This window comes from Pseudophryne corroboree, chromosome 1 (genome assembly GCF_028390025.1).
Source record: "Pseudophryne corroboree isolate aPseCor3 chromosome 1, aPseCor3.hap2, whole genome shotgun sequence".
NCBI classification, from domain to species: Eukaryota; Metazoa; Chordata; class Amphibia; order Anura; family Myobatrachidae; genus Pseudophryne; species Pseudophryne corroboree.
The window spans coordinates 1,209,604,721-1,209,631,054 of NC_086444.1; the positions used below are offsets into that span (position 1 = coordinate 1,209,604,721).

Below are 26,334 nucleotides of genomic sequence, written 5' to 3' on the forward strand. Positions count from 1 at the left end.
CCACAGTGCAGATATGCCCCCACAGTGCCAGATACAAAAATGCCCCCATAGTGCAGATATGACCCCACATAATGCCATCCATAAATGCCCCCAATACCTGCGGCGCTGGGAGGGGGATGAGTGCTGCTGTCTGAGGGCGCGGGCGGACTTCAAAATCGTGGATTGTGTGCGCTATGCGCGCGGCGACGGCGTCTGACGTCAGACGCCGGCACCGCACAGCGCGCACTGGCACACAACAGTTTAAGGCCAGGCAGTGCAGCAGAGGGCCGGCTCCAGGAACGAATATGGTGGCGCCAGCGCGCGGTGCCCATTAAGGGTGGTGCCCCGTGCGGCCGCTCTATTCGAACATGCCTGGAGCCGGCCCTGCTCATTATGATATGCAATTATTCCAAAATACGGAAAAATCCAATATCCAAAATTCTTCTGGTCCCAAGCATTTTGGATAAGGGATACTCAACCTGTATATATAAATTAAACAAAGGTTATTGGCATCACAAAGAAGTATCAGATTGTATCAAGTGCTAGACAGTTTGTACTATTAGTATTCCAACTTAGTTTCTCCTGTGGCTCACATAGTTAGTCCCTTGACCTCAGCCCACAAGGTCGCAGGATTGAATCATGTCATAGTCCAACATCTAATATAGCTTTTTATTTTCTTTATTCTTTTCTATCTTGTTATTTTTCATTAAAATAATATATGTTTTTAAATTATCTAGCGCTCCTTATCATTGAGTATATTAGTACCAATGTTTTTTTATGTAATTGTTGATGGACATCCAGATTGCCATATAGGAGCTGCTTAAGCTATTATCACATTTTGAGCTGTATAGTACTGGATTTATCCTTCCTCTAGGCTGTGCCAATTGGCTATGTAAATAGTGCGCCCGATGTTTTTTCATATGTGTTCAAACAACACTGAGCATATTTGAAAATCACTATTTAGCTTTCACATTTATGTCTGTCTGCAAAAGTTTTAGGCATGTGTGGAAAAAATGGTGCAAAGTAAGAATGCTTAAAAAAATAGAAGTGTTAACAGTTTATTTTTATCTATTGACAAAATGCAAAGTGAATGAACAGCATCAATTCTTCTAGGTACACTCGCACACAGTTTTTAAAGGAACTCGACAGGAAGGTTTTTCCAAACATCTTGGAGAACTAACCACAGATCTTCTCTGGATGTACATTAGGCTTGCTCACATCCTTCTGTGTCTTCATGTAATCCCAGACACACTCAATGATGTTGAGATCAGGGCTCTATGGAGGCCATATCATCACTTCCAGGACTCCTTGTTCTTCTTTACTCTGAAGATAGTTCTTAATGACATTGGCTATATGTTTGGGGTCATTGTCCTGCTGCAAAATAAATTTGGAGCCAATCAGATGCCTCCCTGATGGTATTTCATGGTGGATAAGTACCTTCCTGTATTTCTCAGTATTGAGGAACAAAGAAATGGGCAACGTTGAGGACCATAAACGCAGTGGTCAGCCAAGGAGTGCATCAGATGAAAGACACATCACACTTCCCTTCGAAATCAGAAGATGTCCAGCAGTGCCATCAGCTCAGAACTGCCAGAAACCAGTGGGACCCAGGTACACCCATCTACTGTTTGGAGAAGTCTCGCCAGAAGTGGTCTTCATGGAAGAATTGAGTCCAAAAAGTCATACTGTAGCTTTGACATGGAAACAAGGCCAAGCAACTCAACTATGCATGAAAACATAGGAACTGAGGTGCAGGAAAATGGCAGCTGGTGCTCTGGACTGATGAGTCAAAACTTGAAATAATTGGCTGTAACAGAAGGCAATTTGTTTGCCGAAGGGCTGGAGAGTGGTACAATAATGAGTGTATGCAGGCCAGGCAATTGGATTTCTTGCTGAAACTCGATGTACAGTCTCATACTAGGTCTCTAAATCTCCATTTATTGCTTTGAGGGAAAACTAAAGGAATCTCACTTAAAAATTGCAGAAAATTTGCAAACTACAGCATTGCTCTTATTGCCTGGATAACAGCACATTTATAGCCAGGCAAACTCACAGAGGGAACATCATAAACTGTGATACTTACTACTATTACACAAAATGTGTGGGAGGTTAGCTGTAAATATACATTACTGGCCATCGCTCCCTGTTAGTAATAAAAAGCATCTGAGGGTTTATTATACAATGATAGAACACAAATAAGACATTATTTATTACAGCGATGCCTTTCAGGGTGTACAGCCAAACCAAACATTATATCCTTTCTGTAGACACTTAAAATTATTTCGATGCACGTCTAGTTTATTTATCTTGAATTTTTTTTAAAGGGGACAATGAGTTTATCTGAGCCAAAAATAAGAGATTGTATCTATTGATTCAGTTTGATGATTTAGAAAGTTCTTGTCCTATCCAGAGCCGGATTAAGGGGGGGTTCCTGGGGGTAAGTACCCCGGGCCCCTCTGTCTAAAAGGGCCCCCTGTCAGCTGCCACATGTCGGATCTTCCGACCCGAGCTGCAGCGCTCCCGGATCCTCGCGGCACTGGCAGGCAAACTCGTAGCTGCCAGCGCCGCATAGAAGACAGGACAGGGCAGCTGAGTGCAGCAGAGGAGGAAGTGGCCAGCCTGCTGCACTTATAGATGCTGCTCCCGTCCCTGCCGGCGCTCCGCCGGGCGCCCACGTGCAATGTCTCGTCCCTGCTGCCGCCAGGTTCCCACATGGGGTGCACCCGGTTCCTGTCCCTGCCGCCGGGCTACCACGTGGGTTGCATCCAGTTCCTGCCGCCTCTGGGGCCACGCAGTGCGCCCACTGGTAGGCTTTATTGTTGAATCCAAATCATCAAATATGTTCCTCTCCCACCCTACACTCCCCTCTCACCATGCATCCTCACCCACCCTGCACACCCTCCTCTCACCCTGCGTCCCATCTCACCTTGCGTCCCCTCTCACCCTGCACACCCCCTTCTCATCCTGCGTCCTCTCACACCCTGCACACCCCTCTATCACCCTGTGTCCTCTCCCACCCTGCAGACCCCCCTCTCACCCTGCAACCTCACCCACCCTGCATACCCCCCTCTCACCCTGAGTTCTCTCTCACCCTGCACACCCCTCTCTCACCCTGCATATCCCTCTCTCATCCTGCATCCCCTCTCTCACCCTACACACACCCCTCTCATCCTGCGTCCTCTCCCACCCTGCACACCCCTCTATCACCCTGTGTCCTCTCCCACCCCGCACACACACCCTCACACCTTGCGTCCTCTTCCACCCTGCACAGTACAACCCCCTCTCACCCTGCACACCCCTCTATCACCCTATGTCCTCTCTCAGCCTGCACAGCACAACCCCCTCTCACCCTGCGTCCTTTCCCACCCTGCACAACCCCCTCTCACCCTGCGTCCTCTCCCACCCTGCACACCCCCCTCTCACCCTGCATCCTCTCCCAACCTGAACACCCCCACTCTCACCCTGCGTCCTCTCTCACCCTGTGTCCTCTCCCAACCTGCATACCCCCCCTCTCACCCTTCGTCCTCTCCCAACCTACACCCCCCCCTCTCACTCTGCGTCCTCTCGCCCTGCACACCCCCGGCTCACTTGGTGTCCCTCTCCCATACTGTGTCCCTGTCTTCCTCTTTCCCTCTCCCCAATATGTCCTATTCACACCCTGCATCCCCCCTCTCACCTGGTGCCCCTCTCTCACCCTGCAACCCTGTCCCACCCAGAGTCCCAATCCCCAATATGTCCCTCTCTCACCCAGTGTCCCAATCACCCACAATATGACCCTCTCCCACCCTGCATCCTCTCCCATCCAGCATCCCCCCTTTCCTCTGTCCCTCTCCTTATTATGTCCTCCTCCCACCCACTGCCCCAGTCCTCCTCAGTCCTTCCTCCACCATGTGTCCTCCCTCTCATCCAGTCCTTGAGGACACGCCCCTTTTCAGCGCGCATGCCTTTGACGTGCACACCTGTGACGTACGCAACAGTACACACCGGAGTGGACACTATACCCCTTTACATTTTCCATACCCTCACTTCAAAATTCCCACTTCGACCGCAGTGTGTGTGTGTGTGTGTATATATATATATATATATATATATATATACACAATTTATCTGCCTGCCTCTTTATTAGGGGCCCCATTGTCTGAAGTGCCCCGGGCCCCCTATAACCTTAATCCGGCTCTGGTCCTATCAATCTTTTGTTACGTGTTACAAAAATACCTATAGTTTCTCAAATAAAAGGGACTTAGCATTGTAAAACTGAATGTGCTCAAAAATATGAGATGTGAGACTAGGGGCCAAATGTAATAGAGTGAGAGTTTCAAAAAGAGAGAGATTTGGTAAGGTTTTGCAGTTTTTTTTTAAATTGGCAATCATTTACACAGCAAGATCAACCTGGTTTCTCAGTGTAAATGATTGCCACTTTAAAAAAAACCTGAAAAACCTTACCAAATCTCTCACTTTCTGAAACTCTCACTCTATTACATTTGGCCCTAGACATCTGGCATGAACCCCCAGTACCAGGCCCGGTTGCCATCAGAAATTTTGGGAATTCAAAAATATTTTTCCTCACACTGGCGCAAAACCACATGATAAAATGAAGAAGTTCTTACGTAATAAGGTTGAGACCATGAAAAGTCCAAATCTTTTTAATTGGAGTAGTTCTTATCCACACACCATAGATGTTCCCATAGACAAATTCCAGTGGATTTCCAATCTCAAAAATAAAAGAAATGGGATCTAGTGCAACACTGTCTGAATAAATGACTGCATTTTTATTACATTAAACTCACAATATAAACATCAAAAAAGCATGTCACCACACAAAAGCTGTGGGTATGGGATCACAAATGCTCAGCCTCCATGATATTACCCTCACAGATGTAATGGGAATGAGAGTCCGAAAGCCTGGGATCCTCTCTCCTCCTCAGGTAAGTCGTAGGTCCTGTAGCACTGTCCCTACACTAGATCCTTCATCAGAAGCGTGGTGATTATGAGAAAACATCCTATATTTATACCCCTTATCGATCACAAACATTGTAACAGGTGTGGACCTCTTTTCCCGCCGCTTCCAGCCAATTGACGCCGGCGGAGATGACGTTGCACTCTGTTTGCGGCAGAAAGCCTGCCCGCGGAAGCAGAGGGAACTGAGAACTCATACCAAGTTCTCCACCCCCCTTCCCCCGCACTCCAACATGGCCCGTGACCTGAAGCGACGGCAAAACCTCCCCCGGTGAAAGTTACGATGAAACGGAAGTACTGAATGCGTTCCACCTCACATCCATATACATCTCATGACCGGAAATGGCATCTCTCCCAATGTCAACAGCATATATTGCATTCCATTAAGTATTTGAAGTATACCAAGTCTTTTGTCAGGGTAAAGTCATCAGTGAAGTCCAACTTTAATCACAATCAGGATGTCCAGTAAAATCGTCCATAAAAAGTTCAGTATTTGTCCATATATACATAAAAGAGAAAAACAGATTAAAAATACAGCTAAAAAAACACTATAAAAACCACTTCATATCAAATTCCCCATTCAGACCCTTAGGGACCAGAGTTTTTAATTTAAAAGTCCATCTCATTTCCGTTTTTGCCAGCTTTGTTTCAAGATCTCTATTCCTCCAGTTTGTAGCAACTGTCTGAATGCCACAAAAGGTTTTAATTTCATTACGATTACAATCATGTTTTGAATTAAAGTGCTTGGAAAAGGTATGGGTTTCAAGACCCTTTTTAATATTGTAAATATGCTCTACTAAACGAGTTTTTGAGTTTCTAGAGGTCTTCCCTACATGAAAAATACCACATTTACATTCCAGGGCATAGAAAAACATTTTTAGAATCACATGTGATAAAATGACGTATCGGATACTTTATTCCATTCACTTCAAAATCTTTGATCTTACTTTTACCTTTTACATTATGACACATAGCACAGATTTCACATCTGTGAAACCCTTGAGTCCTGACACTTGTTCTTTTATTCTCTTCTACTGCACTAAATACTAGCTTATCCTTTAAATTTCTTGCTTGTCTATAAAATAAGAATTTACTTACCGATAATTCTATTTCTCGTAGTCCGTAGTGGATGCTGGGGACTCCGTCAGGACCACGGGGAATAGCGGCTCCGCAGGAGACAGGGCACAAAAATAAAGCTTTAGGATCAGGTGGTGTGTACTGGCTCCTCCCCCTATGACCCTCCTCCAAGCCTCAGTTAGGATACTGTGCCCGGACGAGCGTACACAATAAGGAAGGATATTGAACCCCGGGTAAGACTCATACCAGCCACACCAATCACACCGTATAACTTGTGATCTGAACCCAGTTAACAGTATGATAAACGTAGGAGCCTCTGAACAGACGGCTCACAACAAATAACAACCCGATTTTTTTGTAACAATAACTATGTACAAGTATTGCAGACAATCCGCACTTGGGATGGGCGCCCAGCATCCACTACGGACTACGAGAAATAGAATTATCGGTAAGTAAATTCTTATTTTCTCAAACGTCCTAAGTGGATGCTGGGGACTCCGTCAGGACCATGGGGATTATACCAAAGCTCCCAAACGGGCGGGAGAGTGCGGATGACTCTGCAGCACCGAATGAGAGAACTCAAGGTCCTCCTCAGCCAGGGTATCAAATTTGTAGAATTTTGCAAACGTATTTGCCCCTGACCAAGTAGCAGCTCGGCAGAGTTGTAATGCCGAGACTCCCCGGGCAGCCGCCCAGGATGAGCCCACTTTCCTTGTGGAATGGGCCTTGACAGATTTAGGTTGTGGCAAGCCTGCCACAGAATGTGCAAGTTGAATTGTGCTACAAATCCAACGAGCAATCGTCTGCTTAGAAGCAGGAGCACCCATCTTGTTGGGTGCATACAATATAAGCAGTGAGTCAGACTTTCTGACTCCCGCCGTTCTTGAAATATATATTTTCAATGCCCGGACCACGTCCAACAACTTGGAATCCTCCAACTCGTTAGTAGCCGCAGGCACCACAATAGGCTGGTTCAGGTGAAACGCTGACACCACCTTAGGCAGAAAATGAGGACGCGTCCGCAGTTCTGCCCTGTCCCTATGGAAAATCAGATATGGGCTCTTATATGATAAAGCCGCCAATTCTGATACTCTCCTGGCTGAAGCCAGGGCCAGTAGCATGGTTACTTTCCATGTGAGATACTTCAGCTCCACCGATTTGAGCGGCTCAAACCAATGGGATTTGAGAAAATCCAAGACTACATTAAGATCCCACGGTGCCACTGGGGGCACAACCGGGGGCTGTATATGTAGTACTCCTTTTACAAAAGTCTGGACTTCAGGAACTGAAGCCAATTCTTTCTGGAAGAAAATCGACAGGGCCGAAATTTGAACCTTAATGGACCCCAATTTGAGGCCCATAGACAATCCTGTTTGCAGGAAATGTAGGAATCGACCCAGTTGAAATTCCTCCGTGGGGGCCTTCCTGGCCTCACACCACGCAACATATTTTCTCCAAATGCGGTGATAATGTTGTGCAGTCACCTCCTTCCTGGCTTTTACCAGTGTAGGAATGACCTCTTCCGGAATGCCTTTTTCCTTTAGAATTCGGCGTTCAACCGCCATGCCGTCAAACGCAGCCGCGGTAAGTCTTGGAATAGACACGGTCCCTGCTGAAGCAGGTCCCGTCTTAGAGGTAGAGGCCACGGATCCTCCGTGAGCATCTCTTGAAGTTCCGGGTACCAAGTTCTTCTTGGCCAATCCGGAGCCACTAGTATCGTTCTTACTCCCTTCTGCCGTATAATTCTCAGTACTTTTGGTATGAGAGGCAGAGGAGGGAACACATACACTGACTGGAACACCCACGGTGTTACCAGAGCGTCCACAGCTATTGCCTGAGGATCTCTTGACCTGGCGCAATACCTGTCCAGTTTTTTGTTGAGGCGGGACACCATCATATCCACCATTGGTTTTTCCCAACGGTTCACAATCATGTGGAAGACTTCTGGATGAAGTCCTCACTCTCCTGGGTGTAGATCGTGTCTGCTGAGGAAGTCTGCTTCCCAGTTGTCCACTCCCGGAATGAATACTGCTGACAGTGCTATCACATGATCTTCCGCCCAGCGAAGAATCCTTGCAGCTTCTGCCATTGCTGTCCTGCTTCTTGTGCCGCCCTGTCTGTTTACGTGGGCGACTGCCGTGATGTTGTCCGACTGGATCAACACCGGCTGACCCTGAAGCAGGGGTTTTGCCAGACTTAGAGCATTGTAAATCGCTCTTAGCTCCAGTATATTTATGTGAAGAGACATCTCCAGGCTTGACCATACTCCCTGGAAGTTTCTTCCTTGTGTGACCGCTCCCCAGCCTCTCAGACTGGCATCCGTGGTCACCAGGACCCAGTCCTGTATGCCGAATCTGCGGCCCTCTAACAGATGAGCACTCTGCAACCACCACAGAAGAGACACCCTTGTCCGTGGCGATAAGGTTATCCGCTGATGCATCTGCAGATGCGATCCGGACCATTTGTCCAGCAGATCCCACTGAAAAGTTTGTGCGTGGAATCTGCCGAATGGAATCGCTTCGTAAGAAGCCACCATCTTTCCCAGGACTCTTGTGCATTGATGTACAGACACTGTCCCTGGTTTTAGGAGGTTCCTGACAAGTTCGGATAACTCCCTGGCTTTCTCCTCCGGAAGAAACACCTTTTTCTGAACCGTGTCCAGAATCATTCCCAGGAACAGCAGACGTGTTGTCGGGGTCAACTGAGATTTTGGAAAATTCAGAATCCACCCGTGTTGTTGCAGCACTACTTGGGTTAGTGCTACTCCGTCCTCCAGCTGTTCTCTGGACCTTGCCCTTATCAGGAGATCGTCCAAGTAAGGGATAATTAATACGCCTCTGCTTCGCAGAAGAATCATCATTTCGGCCATTACCTTGGTAAAGACCCGAGGTGCCGTGGACAATCCAAACGGCAGCGTCTGAAACTGATAATGACAGTTTTGCACCACGAACCTGAGGTACCCTTGATGTGAAGGGCAAATTGGGACATGCAGGTAAGCATCCTTTATGTTCAGGGACACCATAAAGTCCCCTTCTTCCAGATTCGCTATCACTGCTCTGAGTGACTCCATCTTGAACTTGAATTTTTGTATGTACAGGTTCAAAGATTTCAGATTTAGAATAGGTCTTACCGAGCCGTCCGGCTTCGGTACCACAAATAGCGTGGAGTAATACCCCTTTCCCTGTTGTAGGAGGGGTACCTTGACTATCACCTGCTGAGCAAACAGCTTGTGAATGGCTTCCAATACCGTCTCCCTGTCTGAGGGAGACGTTGGCAAAGCAGACTTTAGGAACCGGCGAGGGGGAGACTTCTCGAATTCCAACCTGTAACCCTGAGATACTACCTGCAGAATCCAGGGGTCCACCTGTGAGCAAGCACACTGTGCGCTGAAATTCTTGAGTCGACCCCCCACCGTTCCTGAGTCCGCTTGTAAGGCCCCAGCGTCATGCTGAGGGCTTTGCAGAACTCTGGGAGGGCTTCTGTTCCTGGGCAGGGGCTGCTTGCTGCCCTCTCTTACCCCTTCCTCTGCCCCTAGGCAGATATGACTGTCCTTTTGTCCGCTTGTTCTTATAGGACCGAAAGGACTGCGGCTGAAAAGACGGTGTCTTTTTCTGTTGGGAGGGGGTCTGAGGTAAAAAGGTGGATTTTCCGGCAGTTGCCGTGGCCACCAGATCCGATAGACCGACGCCAAATAATTCCTCCCCTTTATACGGCAATACTTCCATATGTCGTTTGGAATCCGCATCACCTGACCACTGTCGCGTCCATAAACTCCTTCTGGCAGATATGGACATCGCATTTACTCTCGATGCCAGAGTGCAAATATCTCTCTGCGCATCTCGCATATAAAGGAAAGCATCCTTTAATTGCTCTATAGTCAATAAAATACTGTCCCTATCCAGGGTATCAATATTTTCAGTCAGGGAATCCAACCAGACGACCCCAGCACTGCACATCCAGGCTGAGGCGATGGCCGGTCGCAGTATAACACCAGTATGTGTGTATATACTTTTTAGGGTAGTTTCCAGTCTCCTATCTGCTGGATCCTTGAGGGCGGCCGTATCCGGAGACGGTAACGCCACTTGTTTTGATAAGCGTGTGAGCGCCTTATCCACCCTAGGGGGTGTTTCCCAGCGCGCCCTAACCTCTGGCGGGAAAGGGTATAATGCTAATAACTTTTTTGAAATTAGCATTTTTCTATCTGGGTTAAACCACGCTTCATCACATACATCATTTAATTCCTCTGATTCAGGAAAAACTACAGGTAGTTTTTTCACCCCCCACATAATACCCCTTTTTGTGGTACTTGCAGCATCAGAGATATGCAAAGCCTCCTGAAAATACGTTTGTTTCATCACCGTCGACACTAGATTCAGTGTCTGTGTCTGGGTCTGTGTCGACCGACTGAGGTAAAGGGCGCTTTACAGCCCCTGACGGTGTCTGAGACGCCTGGGCAGGTACTAACTGGTTTGCCGGCCGTCTCATGTCGTCAACTGATTTTTGTAATGTGCTGACATTATCACGTAATTCCATAAACAAAGCCATCCATTCCGGTGTCGACTCCCTGGGGGGTGACATCACCATTATCGGCAATTGCTCTGCCTCCACGCCAACATCGTCCTCATACATGTCGACACACACGTACCGACACACAGCAGACACACAGGGAATGCTCTTATCGAAGACAGGACCCCACTAGCCCTTTGGGGAGACAGAGGGAGAGTTTGCCAGCACACACCCAAGCGCTATAATATATATGGGAACAGCCTTATATAAGTGTTGTTCCTTATAGCAGCTTAAATATATCCAGTATATCGCCAAAAAATGCCCCCCCTCTCTGTTTTACCCTGTTTCTGTAGTGCAGTGCAGGGGAGAGTCCTGGGAGCCTTCCTCACAGCGGAGCTGAGCAGGAAAATGGCGCTGTGTGCTGAGGAGAATAAGCCCCGCCCCCTATTTCGGCGGGCTTTCCTCCCGTGGATTTAGATAAGTGGCATGGGTTAAATACATACATATAGCCTTAATGGCTATATGTGATGTATTCTTTTGCCTTAAGGTAATAAAATATTGCTGCCCAGGGCGCCCCCAGCAGCGCCCTGCACCCTCCGTGACCGCTTGGTGTGAAGTGTGTGACAACAATGGCGCACAGCTGCAGTGCTGTGCGCTACCTTCATGAAGACTGAAAAGCCTTCTGCCGCCTGTTTCCGGACCTTCAATCTTCAGCATCTGTAAGGGGGGTCGGCGGCGCGGCTCCGGGACGAACCCCAGGGCGAGACCTGTGTTCCGACTCCCTCTGGAGCTAATGGTGTCCAGTAGCCTAAGAATCCAATCCATCCTGCACGCAGGTGAGTTGAAATTCTCTCCCCTAAGTCCCTCGATGCAGTGAGCCTGTTGCCAGCAGGACTCACTGAAAATAAAAAACCTAAAAAACTTTTTCTAAGCAGCTCTTTAAGAGAGCCACCTAGATTGCACCCTGCTCGGACGGGCACAAAAACCTAACTGAGGCTTGGAGGAGGGTCATAGGGGGAGGAGCCAGTACACACCACCTGATCCTAAAGCTTTATTTTTGTGCCCTGTCTCCTGCGGAGCCGCTATTCCCCATGGTCCTGACGGAGTCCCCAGCATCCACTTAGGACGTTAGAGAAATAAAAGATGGTTTCTCTGGTATTTGATTCCCTATGATGGGATCGTCCTTTCAAATATTCCAATGTTTTCTAAAAACTAGTTAAATTTCCTTATGCTGAACATTAAAATTACTTATGAAAGACCACTGATGGTCATTCTTCTTAGATTCCACCTTTTTCTCCTCTAATAAAATCATTCTCTCAACCCTATTAGCCTTCTCCTGTGCTAATTTTACTTTTTCTCTGTCGTGACCCCTATCAATAAAATGCTGTTCCATCTCACTAGATTGTTGGGCACATACTTCCCTATCAGTACAGTAATAATAATAATAATCATAATTTTATATATATATATACAATTTTAAATATAGCGCTCTTTCTCCAATAGAACTCAAGGCGCTTAACAGATACATAGCATAATATAGTACAGAAAATAATGAAGTACAGAAAAGCTTTTCATAAAATACAGAAGCATGAAGATACTAAAGGGACGTTATGGAAATGCTTGAGTAAACAGGAAAGTCTTGAGTCTACTTTTGAAGGACTCTATAGTTGGGGCCTCTCCCACTGTGCGGGGAAGTGAGTTCCATAGAGTCGGAGACGCATGACTAAAAGCTCGACCCCCAGATGAATTACGGGAGATTCTAGGTACTGCTAAAACTCCTTCATCTACAGATTGCAGTAATCGAGTGGGGCATCGTATGGGGTCAGTAATCTTATGGGGTCAGAAGCTGCTTCAGGTACCTTGGGCCCTGGTCATGTAGGGCTTTGAAACTCAGTAAGCCAATCTTGAAGATGATTCGCCATCTTACAGGCAGCCAGTGAAGGGAGTAGAGAATGGGTGTTATGTGGCTAGAATGGGGCTGGTCGGTTAACAGCCTGGCGGCTGTGTTTTGCACAGTAAGCGGTAAAATTATTTTGCTGGGAGACCAAGGTAGAGAGCATTACAGTAGTCTAATCGAGATGATACAAATGCATGGATGACTTTTGGCATATCATCTGAGAGAATTAAGTGCTTGATTCTGGCTATGTTCCCCAGGTGAAAGAATGAGGATTTGATTGTAGCTGATATCTGATGTTTAAGTGTCAAGCCACCATCCAGGACAACGCCAAGATTCCGCACACGATCAGTGGTTTGTAATTCTGAATCCCAGAGTGTAAGTCCAGTTGGTTGACTATGCTGCAGTCTTGTCCTTTGATGTTGCGGTTCTACCATAAGGACCTCTGTTTTATCCGGGTTCAGTTGCAGCCAACTGGCGCTCATCCACTCCTGGAGTTCAGCTAGACAGCCATTTAGGGTTGCTATTGGGTTATCAGTGCCCGGAGCAAAGGACAAGTACAGTTGTGTATCATCTGCATAGCAGCGGTAGACGAGCCCATGGCATCTGATTATTTCACCCAGTGGGAGCATGTATACTACAAAAAGCATGGGGGATAGTATAGAACCTTGTGGGACACCACATGGCAATGGCACTGATGGTGATGAGTATACTCCAGACGATACTCTCTGGGACCTGCCTGTAAGAAATGATTTGAACCAGCTTAGGACTGTGCCATCCAGTCCACAAAAATGAATCAGTCGCTCAATCAGTAGCCCATGGTCCACGGTATCAAATGCTGCAGAGAGATCCAGAAGGATTAATATTGAACAGTCACCTCTGTCTCTTGCCATCAGAAGATCATTTAACACACACACCAGGGCTGTTTCAGTGCTACAGTATGTCTTCTCCTGAATCCTGATTGGAATGGATCAAAGATATCATGGGTTGTCAGGCGGGTTTCTAGTTGATTTGATAGAAAGGAAGGTTTGATACCGGTCTGTAGTTGGTCATGCAGTCGGGATCTAAATTAGGTTTTTTAAGAAGAGGTCTAACAATTGCTTCCTTTAGGGGTCCAGGAAAAATGCCTGTCTGCAAAGAGCATTGAACAATTTTTGCAAAGACAGGACCAATTATATCCATACAACCTATTAGAAGCTTGGTTGAGGCAGGGTCCAGATCACAGGTGGTGAGACGCAAAATCCGAGCAATTTCAGCAATGTCCTTTAAATCCACTGGGTTAAAGCTGGTCCATGAAGACAGGTGGCTTATATTGGCAGGCTTTGTAGTTTGGCACTCCTTTGATGGCACTGGATGGAGATTCAGCCCGGATGGTGGATATTTTATCTGCAAAGAAGTTTGCAAACTCGTTGCATCTTGCCTGGGAGAGGGTGTCATCAGTCTGCAGGCATGCTGGCTTGCAAAGCATCTCCACTGTGCGGAAAAGTTGAGCTGGCGTGATCTCATTTGACAGGAACTGTGATTTCTTACGGGTGATTGTCGATTGATATTCTTCGTTATGCTTTATTAGTTTTATTTGTCATCCACTAGGTTGGTCTTCATCCATCGTCTTTCTAGTCTACGCCCCTTTTCTTGAGCTCACTAACACTGTTGTCGAACCAGGGAGCTCGACGTTGTGGTTTACGAGGTCTTATACGCACAGGGGCGATAATATCAATTGCAGCCATAACATCCCTATTATAATAATAACGGACTAGGGAACAGGGATCTTCACAGGCACCCAGTATAGCAGAGAGATCCAGATTTGCTTCTAGAGCCTGGGGAGTCATACCCCTCCTTGGACGATACCTGGTCAACTTCACCGGCAGAGATCTTATTTGAGGGGTTGCATCTGAGAACCAAAGGGAGTGGTGGTCTGACCAGATGACTGGGTTTATTTTTAGGTCAGTGACTTCTAATCCAATCTGAAAGACAAGATCAAGAGTGTGACCACTTTTATGTTTGGCAGAAGGAATGACCTGTGTGAAGCCCAGACCATACATTGTGCACAAGAGGTCTTGGCCAAGGCGTGAGAGCTCATCATCCACCCATGCATTGAAATCCCTGAGGATGAGCCATCTTTGATGTTCCAGAATCAGGCCAGCAACAGTGTCTGCAATTTCTTGTAGAAATATCTTTCCATCTCCAGGGGGCCGGTAAATGAGAAGTACTCTGAAACCTAATCCTGTCGAACTCTGGGCAGAAATGCACTCGAATGAGCGAGTAATTTCAATAGGGTGGACCCTAAGTTTAAGGTCTTTTTTGAAGCCGTTAGCCACCCCGCAACCCCTGCGTTCCAGTCTTGGGTTGTGGATGACAGAGTAGTTTGTTGGGATCGCAGCCTCCAATATAGGTGCTGCATTTTCATCTAGCCAGGTCTCTGTAATACAGGCTAGATCTGCAGATTCAATAAGGTCAGCAATTGTTGCAGTCTTGTTTCTTATAGATCTGGCATTACAAAGGACTGACCTGATTGGGCATACCAGAGGGCCTTCAGTTGTCTTTATGTTAAGTGCAGGCGCTCTGGGTACGGAGGTCACAGTTCCTCTCAACATGTAAGAACTGTCCATATGGCACTCAGTACAGCCAGTTATCATGATGCAAGCTTATTCTATCAATATATGCATTTGAATTGGTGCTCTTCCTATAGGTTTTAGCATGCAATTTTCCATTTTGATTATAAATACAAAGGTCTAAAAAATAAATTTCAGTGGGGCTGGTTAAAAAAGTTAATTTTATGTTTACATCATTTATGTTTAAGGAGTCACAGAAACCCTTTAGTTCTTCCTCCATACTTTTCCAAATAAAAAAGACATCGTCTATGTACCTGTTCCATGTCACCAGGCCCGCTCCCAGCTGATCTTCCTGGCAAATGACCGAGTCTTCCCAATAGGCCATAAACAAGTTGGCATAGAAATTGTGGGACCCAGGACTAACAAAAGAGATAGGGCCCTTCCCCCCCCAAAAAATAAGATTGTGCCACACCACTCCACACTAAGTGATGTCATATAGATGGACTGTTGCGGACCTACAGGAAAGGTTCACAGAGCCGATGCGCCTCAGAATCACCGCTAAAGTCTGTAGCACTGTGACTGCATGTTTACTTAAGAGCGCAGTAATTTACATCTCTTTACTATTCAAGTTCTATTTTATTGTATTTTTATGTGATTGCCTGGTAGGTATTAGTTAGACAGTCTGCATTGTTATTCAACATGAATATTATACTGAATTAGCAAAATAGTTTCAGGACATTAATACAAGGAAGCAAGAGACTGGGCAAGATAGGTGTGACAGGACGGTACCGTACGGAAGCACTCGCCGCTTGCCGCGTCCCGTCGACTGCGCACAGAATGGAAAGTCAAGCCGCACGAGGCCTGACCACATAGGGGATTCCCGCTTACCGTCAGTAACCGCCTGTTACTGACTCCACCCACTGCGCTGTGGGCGGGTTCTCGCTGCCACCACCAAACTCCTAACCTGCCGTGGCGTTTGGAACCACGGTTCTGCTCTGTATGTGCCGATGCACTGCCTTACCACAGCTGTGTGGTGCTGACGAATCCCCACTAGCCACTTGCTAGGCCTCTACCGGTAGCTGGCGGAAGGCGGAGCTTGGAGACGTCAGGTGCTTCCCTGGACAGCCGGAGAACGGGGCTAGGTTTGGCCTAACCCGGTAGGTCACAAGATGAAGCAGTCTTCTTGAGGCAAAGGTGTTTATTGCTCAAATAACCTTTAAAAAGGCTCCTCCCTATTGCTAGGGGCAACAGCATACAATCAAGATGTTTTTCAGCAGAAGAAGATGTTACAATACACACTCCTATGGGCCAACTGCCCTTCTTTTATCCCTCTCCAAGACCCCTTACCACAGGGGGTAAGCCCGCCCTGTGGTGCACAACCAATCAATGTTTACCCATGAGCTGTGCATGCTCTGGTCTCATGCACACCTAACATTGTTCCCTATGGACAGTGGGGAGTGGTCGGTCTCCTTTGTCGTCCCGGCTGCTGCGGCTGGCCACCCGTGCTGGGCTGAGGCGCCGGGAGCAGAGCTCCCGGCCCCCAGCGGCGGCTCTCACAGAGAGCACTGCAGCGGGAACCGAGCTCCCAGCCGCAGCGCTCACCCTTCTCCCCGGCGCGCACACTCCAGTGCGCCCGGGGCTACACTGACCGCTGCCGGGAGCGGAGCTCCCGGACTCCGGCGGTCAGCGGCTGCCTCCTCTCCCCCGGCGCGCACACACTGCTGAGCGCGCCGGGGGCTGTCCTCCCTGCCGTGGTCTCCGGGGGGGTCCGGGACCACGGCACATCCAAAAAAATACATTTCTTTACATTAATAAAACACGGCGCCTAGCGCCCACAATACATTTTTCAAATCTGGCGCCAAGCGCCCTTTGTCCTTAAAAATGGCGCCGGGCACTAGGGATTAACCCCTTCAGTGCCAAGGCGGCCATTTGCCTCGTGGCTGGGGCTCTCCGGCCACACTCCTCCCCCCCCATTCAAGCGGGTCAACCAGGGTCCCATGTCCCAACGATTTGGGTCCTGGTCCCGCAGTCCGTTGGGGTGAAGGGGACGCTACCTGGGGGTTGTAGGCTCTGGCCTAGACAGTTCATCCATAGTGTAGTGGGCCTCTCTTCGTGGGTGCACAATGTTCAAATAGTCCACCTGAAGTCCAAGTTCAAGGCTCCACCACAAAAGTCTGTCCAATTCCCCCAAGGTAGGTTGCAGCCACCTAACAGGTAGGTGGTAAGTCACCACGGTGGGGGGCCGGTTACAAACAAGTGCCACCCACGGTGTCCCAACTGTGGCATACCCCACCTCCCACAATAGCAGTATACTGCTCAACCAGGCCACAGGGTGCTCCTGCCCATATGGCTCTTTCTGGCTCGGTACTGCTCCCAGTCCGTGCAGTGGCGCAATAGTTCGTAACACACAGTCCTGGTCAAGAATGTGCGCCATCAGCACTGGAGCGGGTACCCGAGCTTCCTTCAATGACTGGAATGCCAACTCGCAAGCGGGTGCAAAGTCCACTGACTTGGGAATGCCCTTCCTAGCCATCTCTGTCAAGGGGTTCACTACAGGACTAAAGTCAATGACAACATGTCCGTAGGGCCTTACAGGTTCTAAGGTCAGAAAGACTATATATATATACATATAATAGAAATCCAGAGGTCTTAGTTACATACAGTTTGCAAAAGTATGATAAGCCACCAGGCCCCGACAAGGCTCCTCTGATGCTGGTGGTCCCTAACTCTAGGTCTGGGCCCGGGGTGCAGAACCCCACAAACCGGCAAAGGCCAGCTAACCCAGGGCAGCATAAAGCGAGAGCAACTTACATTTTGTTCTGTCAGTATGAGGGGCATGGATGGGACCAGTGTTTGGAGGGCATGCTGGTCTCTGTATTGCCATTTGGAGATCCCGGGGGTATCTTCAGGTAAGTTAGCTCTCAATTTGGATACATTTGCTCAGATGCCATTATCATGTGGCATTATGTTATATTACCCGGAAAGGTTGTTATTATTATTATTAGTACCTGGGGTGGGTCTGGGGTGCGGTTCCCCCTGGATTGGTGGGGCTGGGCTGCTCTGGGGTAGCACACTGTGAGATCTTATTTAGCACCCCCTTAACACATTTATTAATCCTTCTGGTCTTTTAATTACACTCTCACTAGTATATTAATTTTTGTATATAGATTTTGGTTTCCTTTTATTAACACATACTAACACTTTACCTTCTCGCTTTGTGCTGCCCTGGGTTAGCTGGCCTTTGCCGGTTTGTGGGGTTCTGCACCCCGGGCCCAGACCTAGAGTTAGGGACCACCAGCATCAGAGGAGCCTTGTCGGGGCCTGGTGGCTTATCATACTTTTGCAAACTGTATGTAACTAAGACCTCTGGATTTCTATTATATGTATATATATATAGTCTTTCATGTCTTGGTACAGGTACAGCTCGGTGTGCTGGGGAACACCAGGGGTTTATCCCCAATGTATTTCTAGCCAGACTACCCCCTCCCTTTCATGCACCTGAATTGTGCTTCCTAATTGATTTGAGCAACTTACATTTTGTTCTGTCAGTATGAGGGGCATGGATGGGACCAGTGTTTGGAGGGCATGCTGGTCTCTGTATTGCCATTTGGAGATCCCGGGGGTATCTTCAGGTAAGTTAGCTCTCAATTTGGATACATTTGCTCAGATGCCATTATCATGTGGCATTATGTTATATTACCCGGAAAGGTTGTTATTATTATTATTATTAGTACCTGGGGTGGGTCTGGGGTGCGGTTCCCCCTGGATTGGTGGGGCTGGGCTGCTCTGGGGTAGCACACTGTGAGATCTTATTTAGCACCCCCTTAACACATTTATTAATCCTTCTGGTCTTTTAATTACACTCTCACTAGTATATTAATTTTTGTATATAGATTTTGGTTTCCTTTTATTAACACATACTAACACTTTACCTTCTCGCTTTGTGCTGCCCTGGGTTAGCTGGCCTTTGCCGGTTTGTGGGGTTCTGCACCCCGGGCCCAGACCTAGAGTTAGGGACCACCAGCATCAGAGGAGCCTTGTCGGGGCCTGGTGGCTTATCATACTTTTGCAAACTGTATGTAACTAAGACCTCTGGATTTCTATTATATGTATATATATATAGTCTTTCATGTCTTGGTACAGGTACAGCTCGGTGTGCTGGGGAACACCAGGGGTTTATCCCCAATGTATTTCTAGCCAGACTACCCCCTCCCTTTCATGCACCTGAATTGTGCTTCCTAATTGATTTGAGCAACTTACATTTTGTTCTGTCAGTATGAGGGGCATGGATGGGACCAGTGTTTGGAGGGCATGCTGGTCTCTGTATTGCCATTTGGAGATCCCGGGGGTATCTTCAGGTAAGTTAGCTCTCAATTTGGATACATTTGCTCAGATGCCATTATCATGTGGCATTATGTTATATTACCCGGAAAGGTTGTTATTATTATTATTATTAGTACCTGGGGTGGGTCTGGGGTGCGGTTCCCCCTGGATTGGTGGGGCTGGGCTGCTCTGGGGTAGCACACTGTGAGATCTTATTTAGCACCCCCTTAACACATTTATTAATCCTTCTGGTCTTTTAATTACACTCTCACTAGTATATTAATTTTTGTATATAGATTTTGGTTTCCTTTTATTAACACATACTAACACTTTACCTTCTCGCTTTGTGCTGCCCTGGGTTAGCTGGCCTTTGCCGGTTTGTGGGGTTCTGCACCCCGGGCCCAGACCTAGAGTTAGGGACCACCAGCATCAGAGGAGCCTTGTCGGGGCCTGGTGGCTTATCATACTTTTGCAAACTGTATGTAACTAAGACCTCTGGATTTCTATTATATGTATATATATATAGTCTTTCATGTCTTGGTACAGGTACAGCTCGGTGTGCTGGGGAACACCAGGGGTTTATCCCCAATGTATTTCTAGCCAGACTACCCCCTCCCTTTCATGCACCTGAATTGTACTTCCTAATTGATTTGAGCAACTTACATTTTGTTCTGTCAGTATGAGGGGCATGGATGGGACCAGTGTTTGGAGGGCATGCTGGTCTCTGTATTGCCATTTGGAGATCCCGGGGGTATCTTCAGGTAAGTTAGCTCTCAATTTGGATACATTTGCTCAGATGCCATTATCATGTGGCATTATGTTATATTACCCGGAAAGGTTGTTATTATTATTATTAGTACCTGGGGTGGGTCTGGGGTGCGGTTCCCCCTGGATTGGTGGGGCTGGGCTGCTCTGGGGTAGCACACTGTGAGATCTTATTTAGCACCCCCTTAACACATTTATTAATCCTTCTGGTCTTTTAATTGCACTCTCACTAGTATATTAATTTTTGTATATAGATTTTGGTTTCCTTTTATTAACACATACTAACACTTTACCTTCTCGCTTTGTGCTGCCCTGGGTTAGCTGGCCTTTGCCGGTTTGTGGGGTTCCACCCCGGGCCCAGACCTAGAGTTAGGGACCACCAGCATCAGAGGAGCCTTGTCGGGGCCTGGTGGCTTATCATACTTTTGCAAACTGTATGTAACTAAGACCTCTGGATTTCTATTATATGTATATATATATAGTCTTTCATGTCTTGGCACAGGTACAGCTCGGTGTGCTGGGGAACACCAGGGGTTTATCCCCAATGTATTTCTAGCCAGACTACCCCCTCCCTTTCATGCACCTGAATTGTGCTTCCTAATTGATTTGAGCAACTTACATTTTGTTCTGTCAGGTTCTAAGGTCAGTACCGGTCTGGGTGATGTGGGTCGGGGACAGCCTCTGGTTGCCTCCACCCCCTCTGGGTTGGGCCTACCCCTGTCTCCTCCCACATGGTGCCCCAGGCACTGCACCTCCGTCATACCTATCTGGCAACTGCCTGCCCTAACTGTCAGACCTGCCCTCCAATCCTCTTCTGTCGACCTATGACTCGGGAAACCTACCCTGTCACCTAGGCCTACTCCTTCCTCCTCATCCGCTACCTGGGCCACAGTGATGGCGGCCAGACCACCAGCCTCTGGATCCTGTGTGGCATCCACTACAGGGAGGCTGCGTGTCTTCCCCGATCTACTGTGCACAGGCAGGGGACCTGCTATGTCCACAGCAACTTGCTGCAAGGGTTCTCCTATGGGCAGAGGCCCAGAGACAACACAACCGCTGGAGTGCCCCGGCTGCCAACGCATGGCACCAGCCTTACATTTGGTCTGGGCGTCATCCGACATTCCAGACCAGGGTAAGCTCTGTGTCAGGCACTTCAGGGTACGGTCTGTCTCCGGGTTGCTGTCCAAAGGGGTTTCGCTGGCAACCGACACCGGTTGCGCAGGAACGTTCCCTGAGGGGACCAGTTGGACACATTCCCTATCTGGTCTATCCCCTCCCACTTTCCTGGCTACCCTGTACCTTAACCCTTCCCGCCAGGTCAAACTTCCTGCCCCAACCCTGTCAAGGCCGCTGCCAGAGTGGCGCCTCATGCCTTTCAGGGATGGGTCAGAGAGTTGAGCCTCCCTAAACTCCTGCCTGCGGCCCTCAATCTCTCCTAAATTGGGACACACTACAGGGGGATCTAGGTGGGGACTACTAGGGTCAGTCTGGTAGGGGTCAGTCATGGAAAAATCAGTGTGGTTTCTCATACTCACCGCCGGAGTTGGCAAACCACTTGGGTCAGGAGCATCATTGGGCACCCCCACAGGATCACACGAGCTGGAACCGACATCCTCTGCGTTGCTAGGGGACGTAGGCATACCAGAGGCAAAAGGCATGCGGGGTCGATGTACTGATCTAGCCGCTGTGATCTTTTCCTCTGGGCTGGTTGATGCTGTGGTTGGCTGTGCTGGCAGTTGTCTAGCAGCTGTAGTCTTTTCCTCTGGGCTGGGCTGTGCTGGAGTAGCTGATGTCAACGGTGGGTTTGGAACTTGACTCCGGGGAATGGCGCCAACAAACGTAGTGACGATCCCACCACCCAGGTCATTTCCTAGGACCACATCAGTTGGGAGACCATCCATGACGGCAACTTCTCGCAACTCTGGTCCAGCTCCCCAGTCCAGGTAGACTCTTGCCATGGGAACCGCTTTTTCTGTTCCTTCTGCCAGGGTGATCGTGGCAGTGCGACCCTGCAATACTGCAGCAGGATCTATAAGGTGGGGGCTCACCACAGTGATTGAGGCCCCAGAGTCTCTTAGGCCATCCCCCTGCAGGGGTCCCACGTGGACCGGCTGCAGGTGCCTCCACATGTTGTGTAGGGGCTGTTTGGCCATGCAGGTGACTCTCTCCGCAGAGTGCCCCTGTCTCTCGCCACACTCCATCGGACTGACTGGAGGGGGAACAGTCTCTGTAGGCTCATCTCCTCTCGTCAAACAAGCGATCCGGGCTCCAGCACTCGGATTTGGGGCACGAGTCTGGGGTGCTTGGGATGCAGGACAGTTCATCCTCAGATGTCCGATTTTCCCACAGCCGTAGCACTTCTTCTCCAGTCGTGGCACCGATGATCTCTGATCAGTTGCAGGGACGCTGCGGTGCGGTTGCTGGCCAAGAGCACCCGGGTTGGAAGATGCTTGTCTTTGGGGGTGATGAGCTGAAGAGGGTGGTCCCCTTGGTGGTACAGTCTGTTGGAGCTGGCTGCTGGCGGGGCGCTTCTGCCCCCGTGGCCGAATTGCCACATACTTGTCTGCTAATTGGGCAGCCATCTTTAAGCAGGGTGGCTCCCGATCTAGCACCCACTCCTTCACTTCTTGGGCGCACCGGCGGTAGAACTGCTCCCTGCAGATCAGGTCGATCAGTGCATCCCATGTAGTGGCTTCCGCATCCTTCACCCACTTCACCACGTACTGCCGCAGCTGGGTGGCGAACTGCTCATGGGTGCTGCTAGGATTCTTAGGCAAGTCTCTGAATTTCTTCCTGTAAGACTCGGGAGTGATGAAGAATCGCTGGAGGAGGGCCTTCGCGACTTCGTCGTAGTTCCCACAGTCCTCCGTCGCCACTCCTCGATACGCCTCCAAGGCCTCTCCATGCAGAGTGGGCACAAGGTGTCTCACCCACTCTGACTTGGGTAGATCGTGTAGTTTACAAGTCCTTTCAAAAACTTGTAAATGTCCATCAATGTCCCCATCACTGTCTGCAAACTTGGCAAACTGAATACGTCCTGATCTGCGTACAACAGCTGACAACGGCTCCCGGGGTACCACGGCCTGTGGTGCCCGCTCATCACGCCACATCTGGATGATGATCAAGCGCTCTTGCTCCGTTGCCCTTTCCCCCAATTCCGCTAGCCGATCTGCTAGGGTATCCGGGCCGCCCCCCCTGGGACGTTGGGATCCTGGCCCTGCTAGGGATTGCTGGGAAACATTGCTGCTGTGAGAGAGGGCGGGGCTTGTGGTTCTCACCGGTTCCTTACGAAGGTCCACTGGTGGGCCGTCCTCTGCGATGCTGACGCCGTCAGTGCTTTCCACCTCCGCCCGATGAGACTCCTCCCAGCTCCTGAGCGCCGCCTGCATGACGCTCCTGGATGCGTTGGAAGGAATATCCACACCCTTCCCCTGGCATACGATCTCCAGATCCTCCTTGGACATTCCGCTGAATTCCGCCATCTTGTGCGTTCTCCTGCGCTGCAGTTACTCCTCTCCTGAGTAACTCGGCTTCTCCAATCAGGTGATGAAAAGCCGCCTGGGATTATCCCACCACTATGCCACCAATTTCTGTGACAGGACGGTACCGTACGGAAGCACTCGCCGCTTGCCGCATCCCGTCGACTGCGCACAGAATGGAAAGTCAAGCCGCACGAGGCCTGACCACATAGGGGATTCCCGCTTACCGTCAGTAACCGCCTGTTACTGACTCCACCCACTGCGCTGTGGGCGGGTTCTCGCTGCCACCACCAAACTCCTAACCTGCCGTGGCGTTTGGAACCACGGTTCTGCTCTGTATGTGCCGACGCACTGCCTTACCACAGCTGTGTGGTGCTGACGAATCCCCACTAGCCACTTGCTAGGCCTCTACCGGTAGCTGGCGGAAGGCGGAGCTTGGAGACGTCAGGTGCTTCCCTGGACAGCCGGAGAACGGGGCTAGGTTTGGCCTAACCCGGTAGGTCACAAGATGAAGCAGTCTTCTTGAGGCAAAGGTGTTTATTGCTCAAATAACCTTTAAAAAGGCTCCTCCCTATTGCTAGGGGCAACAGCATACAATCAAGATGTTTTTCAGCAGAAGAAGATGTTACAATACACACTCCTATGGGCCAACTGCCCTTCTTTTATCCCTCTCCAAGACCCCTTACCACAGGGGGTAAGCCCGCCCTGTGGTGCACAACCAATCAATGTTTACCCATGAGCTGTGCATGCTCTGGTCTCATGCACACCTAACATTGTTCCCTATGGACAGTGGGGAGTGGTCGGTCTCCTTTGTCTCTCCCATCTGGGAGAGTAGGATACTCCCATGGTGCCGTTCAGTCTGGCTGGGGGGAGGTTTTCCCTCCTAAATCTGACTTCCAGAAATCTGCCCGGGACCCCTCTCACTGCCCGCAGCCTGGATTTGGGCTCCAGAGCTGGGCAGCCGGGCTCCCCGGTCCAGGTTTCTTGGCACTACGGCTGATCTCCATGGAGCTCCAAGAAACCACTCAGCTTGTTTCATAGCTAAGCTGCTTCTCTTTCTCCCTGTACCCTTTGGAAATGTGAGGCTGGATGGGAAAGCATTCCGTTTTTGGGGACAAGGTCTGGGAGAATCCATCAGCCTGCACAGCCATGGATTCCCCCCTCCTGGGACACACAATCAAGTAAGTGCATTTTACCTTTACATACATTACACTTAAATCACACTGTACATTTCCCCTGTTAAATATACACTGAGCCTGTGCCCTGCACAGACTCTACATACTCAGGCACTGCAGTGCCTTACAACACACTGTAGGTCATTATTTAACTGCTGCGCCCAGCGCTCAGCGCTGGGCTTCCCTAGCCCTGCAGCCTGGCTGCTAGGGCTCTCTCTCAGTGCTGGAGGTATGGGGCTGGCTTCCCCCATCCTCCAGCCTGCCTTCCTGCCTCTGGGGTTCCAGGGAGCTGGCTCTCCCTGTCCCCCCAGTGTGGCACTAACCAGTGGCCTCGCCGCACGCAGCGGCGCACCCCCCTGTACCGAAGTCCGGCGGCCCGGGACACTTGTCCTGGCCGCCGTGACCCTGGCTTGTTTCAGCGCTGAGGCGCCGGGAGCGTAGCTCCCGGACCCCAGCGCTCACCATCCTGCTGGGCAGCCTAATTTCACCCACGCCGCTAGGGAGCCGGCTAGCCCGGTCCCCCATGCGCGGCGCCTGACTGGTAGCCTCGCCGCAGCGTCCGGCGGGGAGCCGGGCTGCGGCGCACCCCCCTCGCCGGCTAGCATTTCGGGACGTCCGTCCCGGCTGCTGCGGCTGGCCACCCGTGCTGGGCTGAGGCGCCGGGAGCAGAGCTCCCGGCCCCCAGCGGCGGCTCTCACAGAGAGCACTGCAGCGGGAGCCGAGCTCCCAGCCGCAGCGCTCACCCTTCTCCCCGGCGCGCACACTCCAGTGCGCCCGGGGCTACACTGACCGCTGCCGGGAGCGGAGCTCCCGGACTCCGGCGGTCAGCGGCTGCCTCCTCTCCCCCGGCGCGCACACACTGCTGAGCGCGCCGGGGGCTGTCCTCCCTGCCGTGGTCTCCGGGGGGGTCCAGGACCACGGCACATCCAAAAAAATACATTTCTTTACATTAATAAAACACGGCGCCTAGCGCCCACAATACATTTTTCAAATCTGGCGCCAAGCGCCCTTTGTCCTTAAAAATGGCGCCGGGCACTAGGGATTAACCCCTTCAGTGCCAAGGCGGCCATTTGCCTCGTGGCTGGGGCTCTCCGGCCACAATAGGTTAATTGTACAATTCTTGTAGAGAACGTACTCTATATAAAATGATGATATACACGCATGGGATGCCTGTGGCTGCGAATTAATCAAACAGAAACTCATAATGGCAACAATAAGAAGACGAATGGAGCAAAAACAAAATGTACTTCTGCTAAAGAGCGATAAGACTCTAGTTAATCCATTGAATAGTGGTGTGACCCTTGCCGACCTCACACCATGAACATAAAACAGTACCAAACATAAACCAAAAATCTAGTTAGGCCGGAAGCGTGGAGGAATAGCAAAACATTCATTTACTCCCTGACAGCATTGTTTAAGGGCTCATTCACACTTACCTGCACTTTTTCCATTGGGCATTGAGGGTAGGTGCTTCCAGTCATGGTTTGCTTAGGTTCAGGTACAAGGTTGGTCTGGCCCACGGGGGCACAGGGAAAATCACTGGTGGGCTCTACTGACTGAGGACCCCATCCCTTCTTTAAAGTCAGGTTGCAGACTGTGCGCTCACCTTATACACTGTCACTCTATTA

At 49.6% G+C, this 26,334-nt stretch overlaps 1 protein-coding gene across 2 annotated transcripts in view; it reads right to left on the bottom strand.

The window, feature by feature from the left end:
- Positions 1 to 26,334, bottom strand: part of LOC134930572 (uncharacterized) — a 92,126-nt gene that overhangs the window by 3,466 nt on the left and 62,326 nt on the right. Inside the window, exon 1 of one of the 2 annotated variants that reach the window (XR_010178681.1) lies at positions 4,587 to 6,598. The exons of the other annotated variant lie outside the window; for it this stretch is intronic. The gene's annotated coding sequence lies outside the window, so the exon portion shown is untranslated. Of the gene's footprint in view, positions 1 to 4,586; positions 6,599 to 26,334 lie in introns of those variants that run through there. 2 annotated transcript variants of the gene reach the window in all.